The sequence below is a fragment of the Chlorocebus sabaeus genome, chromosome 21, assembly GCF_047675955.1.
Source record: "Chlorocebus sabaeus isolate Y175 chromosome 21, mChlSab1.0.hap1, whole genome shotgun sequence".
NCBI classification, from domain to species: domain Eukaryota; kingdom Metazoa; phylum Chordata; class Mammalia; order Primates; family Cercopithecidae; genus Chlorocebus; species Chlorocebus sabaeus.
In genome coordinates, this window is record NC_132924.1 from 5,613,217 (window position 1) to 5,633,960 (window position 20,744).

The 20,744-nt window shown below is 44.3% G+C and overlaps 1 pseudogene; it reads right to left on the bottom strand.

Moving 5' to 3' along the window:
* LOC103247677 (septin-14-like) overlaps positions 1-20,744 on the bottom strand; it is a 92,058-nt pseudogene that overhangs the window by 63,410 nt on the left and 7,904 nt on the right.

Below are 20,744 nucleotides of genomic sequence, written 5' to 3' on the forward strand. Positions count from 1 at the left end.
TACTTCAATCGGTGAGTGGATAAACAATCTGTGGCGTACCTAAACATGAAATATTATTCAATGACAACAAGAAATCAGATATCAAGCCACAAAAAAAGACACAGACAAACCTTAAATACATATTTCTAAGTAGAGTGAAGCCAATCCGAAAGTTCTACACGAACTATGATTCCAACTATATGATATTCCCAAAATGGAAAATTATGGAGAGTAAAAAGATCAATAGTTGCCAAGGGTAAAGGGAAGAGAAGGAGACAGAAATGAATAGGTCAAGTACAGGTGATATTTAGGGCAGTGAAACTATGGTGAATGTTACGGTAGTATAGGATAGAGGTCACTAGACATCTGTTCAAACCCATACAATGTTCAACACAGTGAAGAATTGTCAGATATTGTAGGAACCCAGTTTTCAGATTCCTTCCTGGGCTGGGGTCGCCTCGAGAGACCACTCGACACGGAAGTCACAGCGGAGAGATTTATTGCTAGCGCGCTAGGGTCCTATGTCCAAAGTTGGCCACAGGACCCTGAATGCTTGTTACAGACAGTTTATAAAGGAAAAAAACCACAAAATTTTACAAAGCTTGAGGCGCAAGATGATTGGAGCAGGTTATGGCCTGAGCGAGATGTCTTACTTTAATTGGTTGGTTTGAACCTGGTTTGAACCCGCGCGGGGTATTTCTCGGACTTGTTCTTCTGTTTGAGTTCCAGGAATATGGGTGGGTGTTTTAGATAGCCACACGGACATCAGGCGGGTGCTTTAGATGGCCACCTGGTCGTTGGGTGGGTGCTTTTAGATAACCACCTGGTGTGGCTTTTCTAAGCTTCTAAGTTTCTAAGTCTCTAAGTTTCTAAGCTTCTAAGTCTATAAATTTCTAAGTCTCTAAGTTTCTAAGCTTCTAAGTTTAAAGGTTTTTAAGTTTCTAAATCTATTTTCATTCCCTCCTCTTTTTGTGACCAAGAGGCTCAATCTTGAGCCTCCTCTTCTGTCCTGAGGGCTTGGTACTGTTGGGTTAGGACCATAGCCTGCACAATGTTTAACTTATTTTTAATAAAGGCGAGTAAGCGGTTAAGTATACACGGCCCGAAAGTCAGGATGAGCATGAGCAGGATAAGGGGGCCTAAGATGGTGGAGACTAAGGTACTGAACCAAGGAGACTGGTTGTACCAGCTTTCAAACCAATTTTGTTGAGACTCTCTTTTTTTTTTCCGTTTGTCTAATCTTTCTCTTAGTTTTGCCATAGAATCTTTAACCACTCCTGAATGGTCTGCGTAAAAGCAACATTGTTCTTTGAGGGCTGCACAGAGCCCGCCTTCCTTTAAGAAGACAATTTCTAGTCCTCGCCGGTTTTGCAATACAACTTCTGACAGAGAGGTTAGAGATTCTTCAAGTTTTGAAATCGAGTGTTCTATGGCTCTAAGGTCCTCATCCATGGCTGCCCTAAGTTGTTGCAGATGGTAGCTACCACGTACTAAAGCTGCTGTTCCGGTCCCAACCCCAGCTGCTACCCCCACTCCTAGCATTACAGCGAGGGTGAGTGAGACAGGTTCCCTTTTGGGTTTACTATAAGCTTTCTGTTCATACCGGAGGTCAAAGGAGTCTCCAGAGTGATAGTATACTCGGGGAACAACCTGTACTAACACGCAGTAGTCTGTGCTGCGGTTAAACGCTGCTGTGGATACACAGGGAGTGAGTCCAGTGTTGCAAGCCCACCAGTCTGTCCCAGAAGGGACCAAATAGTGATTGGAGCTAGGCACTGTCAGAGTCTTGTCACAAAGATGCTGATGGCTAGTGGGCACCTTTCCTATACAGATTCCTGACCCAGAAACTTCAGCCAGGGTCAGCTTTTTATGCTGATCCCATGCACATCCAGTAGGATTAGTGGAGTTGGTGAAATTATTAGTGGAGGCAATGCCCTCATAATAAGGGGGGGCTGTCGCTAGGCACAGCCAACAAGAGGAGGTAGATTCTGGCCTGGTCTGGTTCAAGGTAAAGTAAGAGCCCTTTATGAGATTAAGGAGCCTGTCACCTAAGCCCGGAGAACTCAAGGGCAGGGTAGTGCCTTGAGGGGCCTTTGGCTGAGGGCTCTGAGGGGCCTCCGGCTGAGGGCCCTGAGGGTCCTTCGCCTGGGAGCCCTGAGGGTCCTCCGGCCGGGGGCCCTGAGGGTCCTCCGGCTGAGGGCCCTGAGGGGCCTCCGGCTGAGGAGGCCTTGCTTCTGGTAAAACTGGGTTTTGCCCTATTGAGACAGGAGCTGAGGCAGGGCTAACTGCTAGTCTAATTTGGATGGGGATCCCAAACAGTGGCTTTTGGTGTAAATATAGGCCCCATATTAACCCTGACATCCAGCGGTCATCAGATTTCGCCGCTTTTTTGAATTTGATGCAGACCAGATTACAATCAGCCGAATACCGGGTTCTGGTGCAGGGCTTAACAAAGGACATGGATATGTACCATGGTGTTGTGGCCCATTTCCATTCTCCATCATTAGTAGTTACACAAGTCCAGCTAGCACAATACAGGGAAGTTATATTCCCGCAAGTTTGTTTCATTTTTCCTGTCCGGAATCCGGGGCAGGCATAGAACCCGTTCCGGCTTATGGACACCCTTCTAGCCTGTTTTCTCCATGCTCCCCCTTCCATGTTATCTACCCCTGCTACTCTATCTAGGTTGAGATAGAGGTCAGGGAACCAAGTTCCCACAGGGGCAATTTGTGAAGTCTCATATAAGACTTCATGGGTATTAAAATTAGTTACTTTCCAGGTTAGGTTAAAAGGTTGGTGGGGGTTTTTGGTGTCAGCGACGCGGGGAAGGAGGGCTAGTAGTAAGTAAAGGGTTAGGTACGAGTGAGTCTTATCTTGAGGGGGTCTTCGGAGCGACGGAGTCTCCATGTCCCAGGTGGTCCGGGCGTCTCTGGAGCAGCCTTGGCGTGGGATGCGTGGATCCAAGTGGCGATTCCGTCAACCTTTATGGCTGTGGGTGTGGTCAGGAGAACAATGTAGGGTCCTTTCCACCGAGGCTCTAGTCCTTGAGAACGGTGTCGTCTAACGTAGACGGAGTCCCCCACCTGGAAGGGGTGGCTGGTCTGCGAATGTCCTGGCCGGTACAGTTCTGCCAAGGGGGCCCAGATTTGGGTCTGTACTGCTTGTAGTCCTTTTAGCCGGGCCTGTAGGTCAGTCTTAGAGTTGGAGGGAGAAAAGGAGTCAAGTAGGGTTGACAAAGGGGGAGGTCCTCCATAGAGGATTTCATATGGAGTGAGCCCAAAGCGGTTAGGCGTATTCCGGGCTCTTAATAGAGCTAGAGATAGGAGGCGTCTCCAATCTTTTAAGCCAGTCTCTAAGGTCAATTTAGTAAGGGTCTCTTTTATTGTTCTATTTATTCTTTCTACCTGTCCTGAGCTCTGGGGTCTATAAGCACAATGTAATTTCCAATTAATCCCCAGTATCCTGGCTAGCCCCTGACTTACCTGGGAAACGAAGGCCGGCCCGTTGTCTGACCCAATTACCTTGGGAAGTCCAAATCTAGGAAAGATTTCTTCCAGAATCTTCTTGGCTACTATGTGTGCCGTTTCTTGCCGGGTGGGGTAGGCTTCTACCCATCCTGAAAAGGTATCTACAAACACTAGTAAGTACTTATACCCAGCATAGTGAGGTTTTACTTCAGTGAAGTCTACCTCCCAATAAGCCCCCGGGCGGCTGCCACGGGTTCGTATTCCTGCTGGCACTCGAGTAGCCCCAGCGTTCACCTGCTGACAGACCTTGCAGGCAGAAGTCACCTGTTCTATTAGAGTACTTGCCTTAGGAATTAGAAAGTCAGTTTTTTCAATTAACATTTTTAACTTCCGGCTACCTAAGTGTGTCCAGGCGTGCATCTGCTGGATCATAGCCACGGCTTCTTTTTGTGGGAGGACTGTTTTCCCTTCTTTTTCCCAGTTCTTGGTGTCCTTGTTTCTTATAGCTCCTATGGCTCTTGCCTCTTCCTGATCTTCTGGGGTGTAGGTGTGTTCATCCTGGTCGGTCTTGTTGGGTTCTGAGACTAAGGTTAGTACTTTTGCCATGGCTGCCTGCTTGGCCACTTGGTCCGCCTGTCTGTTTCCTACTGCAACTGGATCCTGTCCTTTCTGATGTCCGGGACAGTGGATTATGGCTACTTCACGTGGGAGGAAGAGGGCTTTTAACAAGGCAATTATTTCAGCTTTGTTCTTGATTTCTTTCCCCTCTGATGTTAGGAGACCTCTTCTTTCATAAATACTTCCATGGGTATGAGCCGTTGCAAAAGCATATCGGCTATCTGTATAAATATTAGCCTTTTTCCCCTTGGACAGCTCTAGGGCCTTGGTTAGCGCTATTAGCTCAGCCTTTTGTGCAGACGTGCCAGGGGGCAGTGACTGCGCCCAAATGGTGGTGTGGCCATCTACCACTGCCGCTCCCGCCCTCCGGGTACCTGAGTCAAGATAGCTGCTGCCGTCTGTATACCATGTGTGGTCCGCGTCTGGGAGTTCTGTGTCCTTGAGGTCCTCCCGCGTTCCGTGGGTTTCTGCCAACACCTGCCGACAGTCGTGAGGGCTCAGTTGGTCTCCTGGTAGCGGCAGCAGCGTTGCAGGGTTCAGGGTGACCGGAGGGCCAAACCGGACGCGGTCTGTGTCCAATAGGAGGGCCTGGTAGTGGGTCAAGCGTGCATTGGTAATCCACCGGTCCGGGGGCTGTCGCACTATGGCCTCTAGAGCGTGTGGAGTAATAACAGTCAATGGCTGCCCAAGGGTTAACTTAGCAGAGTCTTTGACTAACATGGCAGTGGCTGCCATGATGCGGAGACACGGGGGCCAACCGGCTGCTACAGGATCTAGCTTTTTAGACAGATACGCTACCGGTCTCTTCCAGGGCCCTAATTTCTGGGTTAAGACTCCTTTTGCAATTCCTTGCCTCTCATCTAGGAAGAGGGTGAAAGGTTTTGAGGTATCCGGTAACCCAAGGGCTGGGGCAGAGAGGAGTGCTTTCTTTAGAGTCTCAAAAGCCAATTGATGTTCCTCCTGCCAGGTAAAAGGGGTGCTTCCCTTGGTGAGGGTATAAAGGGGGGCGGCCAGTTCAGCGAAACCGGGTATCCATAAGCGACAGAACCCAGCAGTTCCCAGGAATTCACGCACCTCTCTGGGATTCTGGGGCGGTGGAATGCGAGCTACAGTCTCTATGCGCCCAGGGGTGAGCCACCTTTTCCCCTCACTCAGTATGTACCCCAGGTAGGTTACCTTGGTCTGACAAATTTGTGCCTTCTTGGCGGATGCCCGGTATCCTTTTTCACCCAGTTCCTGGAGTAGATGCCTAGTACCTTGCATGCAGGCTTCCTTTGTGGGGGCCGCCAGGAGGAGGTCATCTACATACTGGAGCAAGGTCACTTCTGGATGCTGGGTCCGGAAGTCGGTTAGGTCCCTGTGGAGAGCCTCATCGAAGAGAGTGGGAGAGTTCTTGAACCCTTGGGGAAGTCGGGTCCAGGTCAATTGGCCTGAGATTCCTCTCTCAGGGTCTTTCCACTCAAAGGCAAATAGTTCCTGGCTTTGGGGGGCCAGGGGTAAACAAAAGAAGGCATCTTTTAAGTCCAGTACTGTATACCAGCTGTAGTCTGGTTTTAAGGTACTGAGCAAGTTGTAAGGATTGGGGACCGTGGGGTGGATATCCACAGTTCTTTTGTTAATTTCTCTCAAATCTTGGACGGGCCTGTAATCCTGGGTACCAGGCTTTTTTACTGGCAGAAGAGGAGTATTCCAGGGTGAGCGACAAGGTCGCAAAACTCCAAGTTCTAGAAATTTGATAATGTGTTGCCGAATGCCCATATGAGCCTCTAGGCTCATGGGATATTGTTTGATAGATACAGGCACCGCCGTGGGCTTTAGATCAATTATGATTGGGGCTTGACACTTGGCCCGCCCAAGTCCTCCCGTTTCCGCCCAAGCTTGGGGAAAATCTTGTAACCAAACATCAGGGAGGCTAGTGGTGACCGGGGTGTCAAAAAGCCGGTGTTCATCTTGCAGAGACACAGTCAAAATTTGGATGGGCTGGCCGTCTCGGTCTAACACTTGGGCCCCTTCCTCGGAGAAGTGGATCTGAGCTCCGAGTTTGGTTAGGAGATCTCGTCCCAGAAGGGGGTATGGACATTCGGGTACCACCAAGAAGGAATGTGTCACCATTCCTTGCCCAAGGTTAACTGTCCGGTGGTTAGTCCATTTGTGCATTTTTCCCCCTGTTGCCCCTTGGACCCAAGATGTACGAGAGGACAGGGGCCCGTTTGCCTTGGTCAAAACCGAGTGTTGGGCGCCTGTGTCCACCAAGAAGGTGGTGGGATGCCCCCCTACAGATAGAGTTAGCCGGGGCTCGGGGGGGGCTCCAGAGCCTTGACACCCCTATTCGCTGTCCTCACCTAAGGTGAGGACAGGGGCAGGTTTCTTCTGGTCTCTAGGACGCTTGGGGCAGTCTTTGATCCAATGCCCTCGCTCTTTGCAGTAGGCGCACTGGTCCTTATCTACTTTAGGCCGCCTCCGCTTTTCCCCCTGTCTCCCTGGCCTTTTCTCCGTTACTACTGCTGCCAGGATTTTTGTCAAGTGCTTATCTCTTTTTCGGTCTCTTCGATCCTCCCGTTCCTCTTGTTCCTTCGCTAGCCTGGCCTCCCTTTCCTCGGGGGTTTCTCTCTTATTATACACTTTTTCTGCCTCTCTGACTAATTCCTGTAATTCATAGGTCTGGATCCCATCTAATCTTTGGAGTTTCCCTTTAATATCTGATGCTGCTTGGTCTATGAATGACATGGCCACGGTAGCCTTATGTTCCAGAGCCTCTGGATCAAATGGGGTATACATTCGAAACCCTTCCAGAAGTCTTTCCATAAAGGCTGCCGGGTTTTCGTCCTTTCCCTGAATTATGGTCCTTACTTTGGCCAAATTGGTGGGGCGTTTCCCTGCCCCCTTGAGACCCGCCAACAGAGCCTGGCGATAGATTCGGAGACTCTCCCTACCTGGTGCTGTCTCATAATCCCAGTCCGGGCGGGTGAGGGGAAATCCCTCGTCTATTTCGTTGGGGAGCTGGGTTGGAAGGCCTCCTGGCCCCGGCACATTTTTCCGGGCTTCCAGGAGGACTCGCTGCCTTTCTTCGGTGGTCAGAAGGACCTGCAAGAGCTGTTGACAATCATCCCAGGTAGGCTGGTGGGTGAGGAGAATTGATTCTATCAACGAGGTTAAGGCCTGAGGGTCTTGGGAAAAAGGGGGGTTGTGAGTTTTCCAATTGTAGAGGTCGGAGGCAGAAAAGGGCCAGTACTGGATTGCGCGGTTGACCGTGCGAAGGGGGAAAAGGGAAGACTGCCAGGTGGGAGTGCCATCCGGGTCTTCAGTCCGCCGCAAGCGGAGACGAGGTGTTGGTGGCGGCGTTCTAGGGGTTAATTCAGGCGGGGTTGGAGAGGGAGGCGAGGTCGAGGGAGGGACCGATGAGGGTGCTGGAGAAAGAGTAGGGGCCGAAGGAGTAGTGGGAGGGAATGGGGATAGGGTAGGGGACGAGGGTGAAGCGTAAGGTGGAGGCCTTAGGAGGGGGTCGTGAGGAGGAGGAGGAGGAGGCGGAGGGTCGAAAAGGAGGAGGTCTTGCTGAGTTCCATCAGGGAGGACTGGCTTAGGGGGATCCGAAGTCTGATTCTTTGGGGCTTCCACGGCAAGGAGGGTAGATTGGGACGGGGAGGGGGAATGAAAGAAGGGTTTCACCCAGGAAGGAGGGTTTCGGACCAAATCTTCCCAGGTGATTATGTAGGCCACTTGGTCCTGGTGTCCTTGTGGCCCAGGATTCATCACTTTTGCTTTAACCTGTAAGATAATGGAGAGGTCAAATGTTCCGTCTTGGGGCCACCCAACTTGGAGGTTTGGCCATTCAGACGAACAGAAAGTTTTCCATCGTCCTTTACGGACTTCCACGGAGAGATCGCGGGCTCGCGCCCGGACGTCAGGGAAGTGGGTCAAAGTCAAGGCTAAAGGAGTTGTTAGTGTCTGTCCCATAGTTTCGTCCAGAAAGTCACGCACACACAAGGACGAAATGACAACAATAAACACAGTGACCAAACAAACACAGAGGAGCCGCGCGGCCAGAGAGTGGCGCCACAAGATTACAAAAGATTCAGACGGCAGGCGCAACCTGCCGACAGAGACGTCAGCTTTCCTTCCGAAAACCGCCAGGGCGTCCCCCGGGGCGCAAGGGGGAAGGTGCCGGACACGTCTGTCCCCCTTTCCCACTTGATTATTCAGACGGAGTACTCCTCAGAGCTAGCCGGCAAGACAAACAGAGCACAGAGCGAAACGAATGTACCTGACAGAGTCCGTTCGTTCGTCAGTCGAGTCTCCACCGGAGGGGTCGAGGGTCCTCGGGCGACCCCCTTTCCCGGCCAATGCACCAAATGTAGGAACCCAGTTTTCAGATTCCTTCCTGGGCTGGGGTCGCCTCGAGAGACCACTCGACACGGAAGTCACAGCGGAGAGATTTATTGCTAGCGCGCTAGGGTCCTATGTCCAAAGTTGGCCACAGGACCCTGAATGCTTGTTACAGACAGTTTATAAAGGAAAAAAACCACAAAATTTTACAAAGCTTGAGGCGCAAGATGATTGGAGCAGGTTATGGCCTGAGCGAGATGTCTTACTTTAATTGGTTGGTTTGAACCTGGTTTGAACCCGCGCGGGGTATTTCTCGGACTTGTTCTTCTGTTTGAGTTCCAGGAATATGGGTGGGTGTTTTAGATAGCCACACGGACATCAGGCGGGTGCTTTAGATGGCCACCTGGTCGTTGGGTGGGTGCTTTTAGATAACCACCTGGTGTGGCTTTTCTAAGCTTCTAAGTTTCTAAGTCTCTAAGTTTCTAAGCTTCTAAGTCTATAAATTTCTAAGTCTCTAAGTTTCTAAGCTTCTAAGTTTAAAGGTTTTTAAGTTTCTAAATCTATTTTCAATATGAACTTTAGTTTACAACTTACCAATATTGCCTCATCAAGTGTAACAAATACACCACACTTAAGGCAGGATGTTAATAATAGAAGAAAATCAAGGGAGGGCCTTAAGATCTCTCTGTTCTTTCTGCTCAATTTTTCTACAAACATAAAACTACTCGAAAAAAACTAGTCTTTTACATTTAAAAAGAAGGATGGGGCCGGGCATGTGGCTCACACCTGTAATCTCAGCCCTTTGGGAGGCCAAGGCAGGTGGATTATTTGAGGTCAGGAGTTTGAGACCAGCTTGGCCAAAGTGGTGAGATCCTGTCTCTACTAAAAATACAAAAATTAGCCAGGCATGGTGGCAGGTGCCTGTAATCCCAGCTACTCAGGAAGCTGAGGCAGGAGAATTGCTTGAACCCAGGAGGCGGAGGTTGCAGTGAGCCAGGATCATGCCATCGCACTCCAGCCTGGGCAACAGAGTGAGACTCTCTCTCAAAAAAAAAAAAAAAAAAAAAGAAAGGATGGAGGTTGGGGTGAAATAAAAGTATAAAGAGACTCCAATAAAGGCTAAATTATAGTCCAATTAGTTTGCAAGAGAGAAACAAACAATAAGAAAGCTGGGAGGAGGCATCCTGGGGTTGCAACAAATGTCAAACACTGACCTCAGAAATCATTCCTTAAAAGGAGACACAATTTGATAGAATTCATTTACAGAACAATATCTTTAATAGGGCAGTGTTGCAAACAATTGAGCAATCAGCTGGCAATTAGTGGAGCTTATCAGCTGGGTATGATCATGTGAAAAGAGAGAGGGCAACCAAAATCACTTCATTCAGTGCGGCTATGGGCCTGCCTAAAACTGCACCTTAACGAGGAGAAACATCAAAGGCTTAACATTGTAGGAGGAGAAACAGACTTTACTCAAACAATTCTGCCAGTTACTGAACAAATACATAACAATAACAAGCTCTACGGGAGGAGACAGAACCTGCATCCCCAGTTGTTACAATGCAGTATCTAAAATACCCCATTTGTAACAAAATATTACATGGAAAGTATAAAATAAAATATACACCTAAAAAAAGAAAAAAAGTGGTCAACAGAAACTAGCTGTGAGACTGTTCAGATGTTGGATTTATTCAAAAAATATTTTATTTCCAGTAGTCATTATAATTAGGTCCACAGATCTAAGAGAAACCAAGATTAAAGAATTAAAGGAGAGTGACACCTGCAAGATAAGAGAATAGGAGATCCCAGTTCTTATCCCCCGAGAAAATGCTAATTTGGCAAGCATCTATGGACAAAAGTGCCATTGTGCGAGCTTTGGGATCCAGATAGCAGATTATGATATTCTAGTACATTTGAAGACCAAGGAAAGCCCCTTTAAGAAGGCAGGCTCACACCTTAGTAGCAAATACATTAAGGGCAGACTCAGCAGACCTATAAGCATCCACATTTCTCTGTGGACTTGGCTCCAACCCCACATGCCCAAAGCACTGAAGCTCCTTGTCCAAAGTCCTTCCAGGAGCTTCACCCACATACAGACTGACTGCAGAATTCACAGAAGACCAGGACCCGATCCATCCCATATGACCATGGTCTCTAAGGTAGTTACACCAGTTGGGAGCCTAAGATGAGAGTGTCTTTACCTAATAAAACAAGTCTGTAAAGACGAGAAGACAAGATTGCTCCTTTAGATAAGCAAAGACCAATGCAAGACTATGAAGATCATGAGGAATAAGTCAAACATGACCCCACAAAAACAAAAAGAGAAAAAAATCCCTAATATAGAGCCATTAACAGGCCCTAAAATAATGAAGATCCATGTGCTACTTGAAAAAAATTCAAAATAATTATGTTTGTTTGTTTGTCTGTTTTGACAGAGTCTCGTTCTCTCACCCAGGCTGGAGTACAGCGGTGTGATCTCAACTCACTGCAACCTCCACTTCCCAAGTTCAAGTGATTCTCCTGCCTCAGCCTCCCGAGTAGCTGGGACTACAGGCACGCACCACCATGCTCAGCTAGTTTTTGTATTTTTAGTAGAGACGGGGTGTCACCATGTTGGCCAGGCTAGCCTCAAACTCCTGACCTCAGGTGATCCACCCACCTTGGCTTCCCAAAGTGCTGGAATGACAGGTGTGAGCCACCACACCCAGCAAAAATTCAAAATCACTGTCTACAAAGAAAGCTAAATAAGCTTCAAGCAAATACAGATAAATGACAAAATGAAATCAGGAAAACAATACATGAACAAAATCAGAAGTTCAATAAAGAAATAAAAAACACACAAAAATTCTGTCTCTACAAAGTAAAATAATTGCACTGAGAATTTTAGTGGACAGCTTCAAAATGCAAGACTCAATCAAGCAGAAGAAAGAACGAGTGAACTCTAAAACAAATTATTTGAAATTATCATTAGATGAACAAAAACAAAAAGGATGGAAAAAGTGAAGAGAGCCTATGGAACTTACAGAAAATTGTCAAGAAAACCAATGTACGCATTATAGAAATCTCAGAAGGAGGCAGAACTTGCAGTGAGCCAAGATCACCGCCAGTGTACTCCAGCCTGGACAACAGAGTGAGACTACATCTCAAAAAAAAAAAAAAAAAAGAAATTACTCATTTTGCAAACTGAATCTTTGTATACTCTGACCTATATCACAAAGAGAATTCTGAGCAAGAGAAAAACATCTTGTCCCATCTAAGGGAGCCTGCATAAGACTATCAATGAATATCTCCACAGAAATCTTGCAGGTCAAGAAACAGTGGGATGATTCAATGTACTGGAAGAAAGAGAAGACCAAAAGGAATACTTTACCCCCCAAAAAACTGTCCTTTAAGAAAAAAGGACGGGCTGGGTGCAGTGGCTCACGCCTGTAATCCCAGCACTTTGGGAGGCTGAGGCAGGCAAATCACCTGAGGTCAGGAGTTCAAGACCAGCTTGGCCAACGTGGAAAACCCCGTCTCTACTAAAAATACAAAAATTAGCCAGTGGGATGGCAGGTGCCTGTAATGCCAGCTACTCAGGATGCTGAGGGAGGAGAATTGCTTGAACCCAGGAGGCAGAGGTTAAAATGAGCTGAGGCCCTACCATTGCACTCCAGCCTGGGCACCAAGAGCAAAACTCTATCTCAAAGAAAAGGAATTAAGAACAATAATCCCATCTGATCACTTCAGCTGTGGCCTGGCACTCTTCTGAGAGCCCAGCCCCCAGGTACTTGCAATCAGCCCTGGCACGCCTGTCGCTTTAGCATTCTGCAGTTGCCTGAGCATTCTTCCTGCCCCTGCCTAAGTTTTCTGCCAGTTGTGTGGGGGCCAGCCTGCCCCTCTCTATCACAGACAGCATCTGAACCCTGGGTACCTGAGGACACATATGCCAGCCTGTTTCTGATTCAGTCCCTCCAGTACTTATGCATGCCATCCAGAACAACATATAGGGATCTGAGAATCAAGAAAATGGCTAGCCCAGTCCACCACTGGCACCTGATCACTCCCTCTGGAGAATAAGGCTGTGCTGACCCAGCCGGCCAACACTCCAACAGCTGAAATCCACCCTCCTGTGCTGAAAGGTGAAGCTGCTTCCCCTGTGTACACAAAGTAGCAGTGTTCCTGCATGAGAGAACAGGCAAGCCACAGGGCTGTCTGTATAGGGCTGAGCAACCTCCTACCCTGAGGTTGCTCCTATGAAGAGTCATCAGACAGGCATTTTCAATGGCTCTTGGCTACATTATGACCTGGAGGTAGATGACAGCATCTGAACTAAGAGTCATGAGCTCTTGGACAGGGGTAGGATAGGGAAACAGATCATGTTCCTACCTACATAGGAGGCAGAGCTGGTACAGCTCCTCCCTCCCTACAGAGACCTGTGAGCATTTCAACAGGAGCTGCGCCATCCACCCCCATAAAGGCTACTGTGCACGTTCATCTTGAGATGTTGGTGGGTAAGCTTTGTGGTCCAGCTCTGCCCAGCTTTTTCTTCCCCTCTGGGCTGAATAGGCAACTCAGAGTCTACGCATTACATAGACCAGCCTATCACCTGAAACAACAGAGAGGAAATCACAGTAAACAAAGATCAAACACACACCATCTGTTTCTGCCATAGCTGGCTCTTATTCATGAGTGCCACTTACTGGCATGGAGGTTAAATGGCACAAACCAACAAAAAGTCTACTGACAGAAGGGCACAGGGCTAAAGAAACAAAGCCAAAGCCCCCTACCCTATAGACGCTATAGTTACACCCACAAGGGGGAAAAGCCCCATCTAAATTAAAGGAAATTCAAAAATAAGAAGGGACAACTTTCCCAGATGAGAAGAAACCATCATAAGAACTTTGGCATCATGAATTTAAAAACAAAACAAAACAAAAAAACTCAGAATGTTGTGATACTACCAAAGGATGCACTAGCTCTCTGGCAATGGATCCTAACCGACCAAAATGACAATTCTGAAATGAAAGATAATGAATTTAAAATATGGATAAGGAAGCTCAATGAGATCCAAGAGAACACTGAAAATCATCACAAAGATATCAGAATAATGCAGAATGTGAATTAAGTACAGATATCTTTAAAAGAATGGAATTTCTAGAAATGAAAAACACACTGAAGGATCGATTTACAGTTGAAAGCTTTAACAATAGGCTAGACTAAGCAGAAGACAGACAGAAAATAAAATCCCAATGCCTTCTGGCTTGTAAAGTTTCTTCTATGAAGTCTGTAGTTAGTCTAATGTGATTTCCTTTATAGGTGATTTGAAATTTCTCTCTTGTTTCTTTCAGAGTATTTTCCTTCTAGTTGACTTTAGATAGTCTGGTGAAGTTCATCTTGCAAAGTATTTCCAGGTATTCTATGAGCTTCTTGCATCTGGATGTGTACCTTTCCAGCAACGCCAAAAGAGTTTTTCTGATTATTCCCTCAAATATGTTTCCAATCTTTTTACCTTCTCCTATTCTCTCTCAGGAATGCCTACAACTCATAAGTTGGGTTGCTTTACATAATTTCCTATTTATTGACCTCTTATTTATTTAAATTTTCTTTATTTTTTACCTGTGTTAGTTCAAAAAACCTGTTTTGTTTTTTGAAAAGATAAGAAAATTGATATGGTGTTAGGCCAGGCACAGTGGCTCATGCCTGCAATCCTACCACTTTGGGAGGCCGAGACAGGTGAATCGCCTGAGCTCAGCAGTTTGAGACCAGCCTGGGCAAGATGGAGAAACCCTGTCTCTACTAAAATATAAAAAAATCAGCTGGGCATGGGGGCGGGTGCCTGTAATCCCAGCTTCAGGAGGCTGAGGCATAACAATTGCTTGAACCTGGGAGGCAGAGGTTGTAGTGAGTCAAGATCGTGCCACTGCACCCCAGCCTGGACAATAAAGTGAAACTTGTCTCAAGAAATAAAAAAGAAAAGAAAAGAAAAGAAAGAAAATTGATATGGTGCTGGCTAGATTAACCAAGAAAAAAGAAGATTTAAGTAAGCACAAGCACAATCAGAAGTGATAAAAGTGACGTTACAACTGATACCACAGAAAACAAAAGATCAGAAACTAATATGAATATCTCTATGCATACAAACTAGAAAACCTAGACAAAATGGTTAAATTTATCCCTCCCTGCTCAGATGTGGCTTGAAACAGAGGCGCACAGGGCCAGAGATGCTGCAGAGCTTCAACCCAGAGCAGCTTGGAGGCAGTGAATAATAGCTCTTCAAGTCTGCAATACAAAATGGCCTCTTCTAGAGAATTGTTTGAACCTGGGAGGCAGACATTGCAGTGAGCCGAGATGGCGCCACTGCTCTCCAGTCTGGGCAACAGAGCGAGATTCTGTCTCAATAAAAAAAAAAAAAAAAAAAAAAATTTTAAAAAGGCCTTTCATAGCTTAAATTACAAAACTAAACTAAAAGACTTACATGTTTTTTCTTTACCCCAACTCATTCCTTACATGTAGGCTCAATCTTTTCAGTACTTGCTTTAATGGTTTAGCAAAAGGCAGGAAAAACACCTTTGTGGTAATGAGAATGTTATCCAACTGTATGTTGTTTACCTTATTGTAAATACTGGTGAACAGCTGTCAATAATAGTTTTATATTCCTTAAAAAAGAAAAAAAAGAAAGAAAATGGATAAATTCCTGGAAACATACAACCTCTTAAGACTGAACCAGAAAAAAAATAGATATCCTAAATAGCCCAATAGCAAGTAATGAAATAGACACAGTAATAAAATAATTTCAAACAAACAAAAAGAACGAATGGGTTTACAGCCAAATTTTGCCAGAAGTACAATGAAGAGCTGGTATCAATCTTACTGAAACTATTCCAAAAATTTATGGAATTTTTGGATTGCAAGAATCAATAACATTACCAAGACCATATTAACCAAAGCAACCTAAAGATTCACCACAATTCCTATCAAATTATCAATAACATTTTTTACAGGATTAGAAAAAAAGATCCTAAGTATCATATGGAACCAAAAATGCATCTAAATAGCCAAAGTAATCCTAAGCAAAAAGAACTAAGAGGCATCATGTGTCTGACTTCGAATTATACTATAATGCAATACTAAATAAACCAGTATGGCATTGGTACAAAAACAGACTGATTGATTAACAGAACAGAATAAAGAGTCCATTGCTAAGAAGGATACAGCTAAAAAAGGGAGAAAAAAAATGTGAAAGAATAGAGAATAAAGAACCAGTAATGAAGCCACATGCCTACATCCAAGTGACCTTTGACAAAGTTGGCAAAAATAAACAATGGGGAAAGGGCATTCTATTTAATAAATGGTGCTGGGAAAATTGGCTACCCATAGGCAAAAGAATGAAACTGAATCCCCATCTCTTATTATATGCAAACTTTAACTCAAGATGCATTAATGACTTAAATGAAACACCAGATGCTATAAAAATCCTAGAAGAAAATGTAGGAAAAACTCGTCTAGATATTGGTGTAGGCAAGTAATTCATAAATTAGTCCTGAAAAGCATATGCATCAAAACCAAATATACACAAATTGGACTGAAACTGAAGAGCGCCGCAAAAGAAATGATTAACAGAGTAAACAGACAATCTACACAATAGAAACAAAATATTTGCAAACTTTGCATCTGAAAAAGGACTAATACGAAGAGTCTACAAAGAACACAAACAACTCAACAACAACCAAGAATAAAAAACCCCATTAAAAAGACCACAAAGGATATGAACAGACATTTCTCAAAAGAAGACATACAAGTGGCCACCAAACATATGAAATCTTGCTCAACATCACCAATCATCAGAGTAATGCAAATGAAAGCCACAATAAAGGCCGGGCACAGTGGCTCACACCTGTAATCCCAGCACTTTGGGAGGCCAAGGTGAGTGGATCACCTGAGGCCAGGAGTTTGAGACCAGCCTGACCAATAAGGTTAAACCCCAACTCTACTCAAAATACAAAAATTAGCTGGGCTTGGTAGTGAGTACCTGTAATCCCAGCTACCCCAGAAGCTGAGGCAGGAGAATTGCTTGAACCCAGGAGGTGGAGGTTGCAGTCAGATGAAATCATTTCACTGAACTCCAGAATGAGTGACAGAGTGAGACTCTGTCTCAAACACACACACACACACACACACACACAAAATATCATCTTACATAGTCAGAATGGCTATTACTGCAAACACAACAGATGTTGGTGTGGATGCAGAGAATAATGAATGCTTATTCACTGTTGGTGGGGCCATAAATTAGCACAAACTCTATGAAAAACAATATAAAGATTTCTCAAAGCACTAAAAATAGAGCTACCATTCGACCTAGTGATTATTCTAGGCATCTACCTGAAAGTAAACATTATATAAAAAAGTCACTGTCACTCATAAGTGTATTACATTCCTACTCATAATAGTAAAGTCATGGAACTAACCTAAATGTCCATTAACAGTGGACTGGATTTTTTAAATGTAGTCCATCTATACCATGAAATACTACGCAGCCATAAAAAAAAAGAAATCATGCTCTGTGCAGTAACATGGATGGAGTTGGGGGCCATAATCCTAAGTGAAACCACTCAGAAACAGAAAATCAAGTACCACATGTTCTCATAAGCAGGAGTTAAACAATGAGTACACAAGGACATAAAGATGGAAACAACAGATAACAAGACTCCAAAAGGCAGAGATTGGAAGGAGGTTGATGGTCAAAAAATTATCTACTGGTAGTGAGATGTGATCACGGCACTGCACACCAGCTGGGACAACAGAGTAAGACCATGTCTCAAAAAAAAAAGAAAAAAATGATCTGTTGGGTACAAAGTTTACTATCTCAGGATAGTTACACTAGAAGCCAAACCTCACCATTATGCAATATATCTATTTGACAAATATGCACTTACACCCTCTGAATCTAAAATAAAAAACAAAGGAAGTTTATAGTAGTAAACACCTACATCTTTTAAAAAAAGATCTCGCCTATGCATGGTGGCTCATGCCTGTAATTCCAGCACTTTGGGAGGCGGAGGCAGGTGGATTGCCTGAGGTCAGGAGTTCAAAACCAGCCTGGCTAACACGGTGAAACACTGTCTCTACCAAAAATACAAAAAAAAATTAGCTGGGTATGGTGGTGCATGCCTGTAGTCCCAGCTACTCGGGAGACTGAGGGAGAATTGCTTGAACCTGGCAGGTGGAGGTTGCAGTGAGCCGAGATTGCATCACTGCACTTCAGCCTGGGCGACAGAGGGAGCCTCTGTCTCAAAAAAACCCAAAAAGATCTCAAATAAACAACCTAACCTTACACCAAAAAAAAAAAAAAAAAAAAAAAAAAAAAAAAAAAAAATTAGCAGAAGGAAAGAAATAACAAAGATTAGAGCATAAATAAATGAAATAGAGAATTTAAAAAACTTTAATTGGCCAAGCACGGTAGCTCACGCCTGTAATCCCAGGAGATCTCTTGAGGCCAAGAGTTCGAGACCAGCCCAGCCAACATGGTGAAACCCTGTCTGAACTAAAAATACAAAAATTAGCCAGGCGTGGTGGTACGCTCCTGTAAATCTAGCTACTAAGGAGGCTGAAGCAGGAGAATCGCTTGAATCCGGGAGATGGAGGTTACAGTGAGCCAAGATTGTGCCACTGCACTCCAGCCTGGGCAACAGAGTGAGACTCTGTCTCAAAAAATAAAACAAAAACATTAATCAATTAAGCTAAGAGTTGATTTTGGGGAAAAAAAATCAAAATCAAAGCCCTTACCTTGACTAAGGGCAAAAATAGAGAACACGTTAATAAAATAAGAAATGAAAGAGAAGATATTACAAATTATTACAGAAATAAACAGAATTATACTGGACTATTATGAACAATTATAGATCAACCAATTTGACAACTTGGAAGAAATGGTGAAATGACTAGAAACATATAACCTACCAAGACTGAATGGAGAATAAATAGAGAGCTTAAAGAGACCAATAACAAAAAGAGAAACTAAAGAAGTAATTTTTCAAAACTCCAAAATATAGCCCAGGACCAGATTACTTCATGGGTAAATTCTACCAAACATTCAAAGAAATTTTAATATAAAACATCCTCAAATTCTTTGAAAAAATAGAAAAAAGAGGTAACACCTTCAGAGTCATTTTATGAGGCAGCCTCCCCTTGATATCAAAGCAAGAAAATATACTTCCAAGAAGAAAATTATAGGCCAGTATCCTTGAGGAACACGTGTTTGAATTAAATCTAAATAAATCTGCTTACAAAGAATCAATTCTCAGCAGAAACTTTTCAAAATAAAGAAAATGTAAAAATTCTCACACTAGATTCTGGATAAACACTCATTTATAGCCTCTTTGTCAGATATTGTTACTGAAACTTACATTAATTGAGGAGATCGCTTGAGCAGCAGTTTCTTCATCTGTTGAGAGCTGATGTATCTGGATGCCACTGCTAATCAATTCACTCATTATCTTACTCTTAAACATCCATAAATCATTTTTAGAAATTGTGTCTGCTTTGGTAATCAGTGGTACAATGTCCATCTATTAAAAAAGAAGACAAATAAAATCTCAGCATCGAGGATTCATCATTCATCCTATAGTTTTTATAGTAAAGCTTCACAATTCCTGGCAACAAATTGCCTAACTAGATAATCACTGGCTGTCATGCCTTTCTTAAAAATTATTTTCCAAAATTATCAATACTTTTGAAGATTCATCTTTTATCCAAATTCAGGTTTAAAAGTCTTAACTTTGTTTCTCTTCTAAAAATCCCTTATACCTCTACACATATGGAGTTAGTAAAATGTAAATAGTCAGACAATGTAAATTATTTTCAATTTTATTTCTCATTAAGCTGAGTGATGAGACAAATTGAAAGAACTTTCATCAAAATTGTGGAAAGGACTTTGTCTGCTTTCTACATCACTTATTCCATCAATCAATCTTAATTAATGTCCCATTTTCACACACTCTTGCCCCACCTACATGTGTTTGCAGACAGGTTTTGTTTTTCAAAGATCACCTAAAAAGAATATAGATTGGTTACCATATTCTTTTTTTTTTTTTTTTAAGATAGAGTCTCGCTCTGTCGCACAGGCTGGAGTAGAATGGTGCAATCTAGGCTCACTGCAACCTCCACCTCCCAGGTTCAAGCAATCTCCTGTCTCAGCCTCCCGAGTAGCTGCGATTACAGGCACATGCCACCACACCTAGCTGACTTCTGTATTTTTAGTAGAGACAGGGTTTCACCATGTTGGCCAGGCTGGTCTCAAACTCCTGACCTCAGGTGATCCACCCACCTTGGCCACCCAAAGTGCTGGGATTACGGGCGTGAGCCACTGCACCCGGCCTGGGTACCATTTCTAAAGGTGCACGCGCATGTGTGTGTGTATAAGAACACCTTGCAAACAAATATGTTCATTTTTTTTTGTAAAAAGACATTATTTCCACAGGGGAAGTTAAATATTTGCATATTTGAGGTCGAATTTTTACCCACAAAGTTTTTCCTAGTGCTTCAATATGATCACTCCTGTCCTTTGCATTTGCACTTAAATAACTAAACTTTTTAGAAAATAACAATATACAGAATTATAAAATGTTTCATTACTGTTAAAATATCTTATGAAATCATAGCTCCACAAAATCAATATCTGTAGTATAGTAGAAATATATGAATATAAATTTTAGGCAAACTGCTTTCATTTTAGATTGCTCAAAGCACATTTTTTAAAAAATCCATGGACAGGCCGGGCACGGTGACTCATTGTCTATAATCCCAGCACTTTGGGAGGCCGAGGCAGGTGGATCACCTGAGGTCAGGAGTTCGAGATCAGCCTGGCCAATATGTTGAAAACGCTGTTTCTACTAGAAAATACAAAAATTAGCTGGGCATGGTAGTGAGCACCTATAATCCCAGCTACTCGGAAGACTGAGGAAGGAGAATCACTTGAACCTGGGAGGCCGAGGTGGCAGTGAGCTGAGATCAAGCCACTGCACTTCAGCCTGGGTGACAGAGTGAGACTCCATCTCAGAAAAAAAAAAAGACAGAGAAAGAAATGGAAATTTTTTATGTCAGTAATTCCTCAGATGTTCAAATGTAAGGAGAAAGGCATTCATTGCAAGGAGAACTGACCAACTTGAGAAAGAAGACAAGCAGGGCACGGTGGCTCACGCCTATAACCCCAGCACTTTAGAAGGCTGAGGTCAGCAGATTACTTGAACCCAGGAGTTCTGGACCCATCCAGACAATATGGCAAGACCCCCATCTCTACAAAAAACTAAAAATGAGCCAGGCGTGTGGGCATACATCTGTGGTCCCAGATACTCGAGGCTGAGGTGAGAGGATCCC